The sequence below is a fragment of the Arachis ipaensis genome, chromosome B10, assembly GCF_000816755.2.
Source record: "Arachis ipaensis cultivar K30076 chromosome B10, Araip1.1, whole genome shotgun sequence".
Taxonomy (NCBI): Eukaryota; Viridiplantae; Streptophyta; class Magnoliopsida; order Fabales; family Fabaceae; genus Arachis; species Arachis ipaensis.
The window spans coordinates 112,595,381-112,595,958 of record NC_029794.2 but is presented as its reverse complement, the minus strand read 5'-3'; positions in this window follow the sequence as shown (position 1 = coordinate 112,595,958).

Genomic DNA, 578 nt, shown 5'->3' with positions numbered 1-578 from the left:
GCACCAAGTTTTTGGCGCCGTTGCCGGGGATTGTTTGAGTTTGGACAACTGACGGTTCATCTTGTTGCTCAGATTGGGTAACTTTCTTTTCGTTTTCTTTTCAAAAAGTTTTCAAAAATTTTTCAAAAACTCTTCTTTTGTTTTCGAAAGAAAAAAAAAAGAAAAAAAATGTTTTCAAAAAATAAATTATTCTATGGCTTCAAAATTTTTAAGAATGAATTCTAGTGTTTCATGAAATATGTTGAATCATATCTGGCTGTAACGCCATACCCAAACTACTTTGGAATTGGTATTCAACTATTCACTCCAGCCCATGTAATTATATGTTGAAGCCTGGCTGGCTGTAAAGCCATGTCTAAATTCATTTGGACTGAGGCTTGCAATTGGTTATCAAGAGTAAGCTAGTTGGAGCTAATCCACCTGCTACTGTTCCTGATCTACCCGCTGTTGATCCACGATCACCTGCTGAAGCTTGGCTGGCCATTGGCCATGTCTAGTGTTTTGGACTGAAGCTTTCATTGAAAGCTTGGCTGGCTGGTGAGCCATGTCTAATTCCTGGACTGAAGCTTTAGACTAAC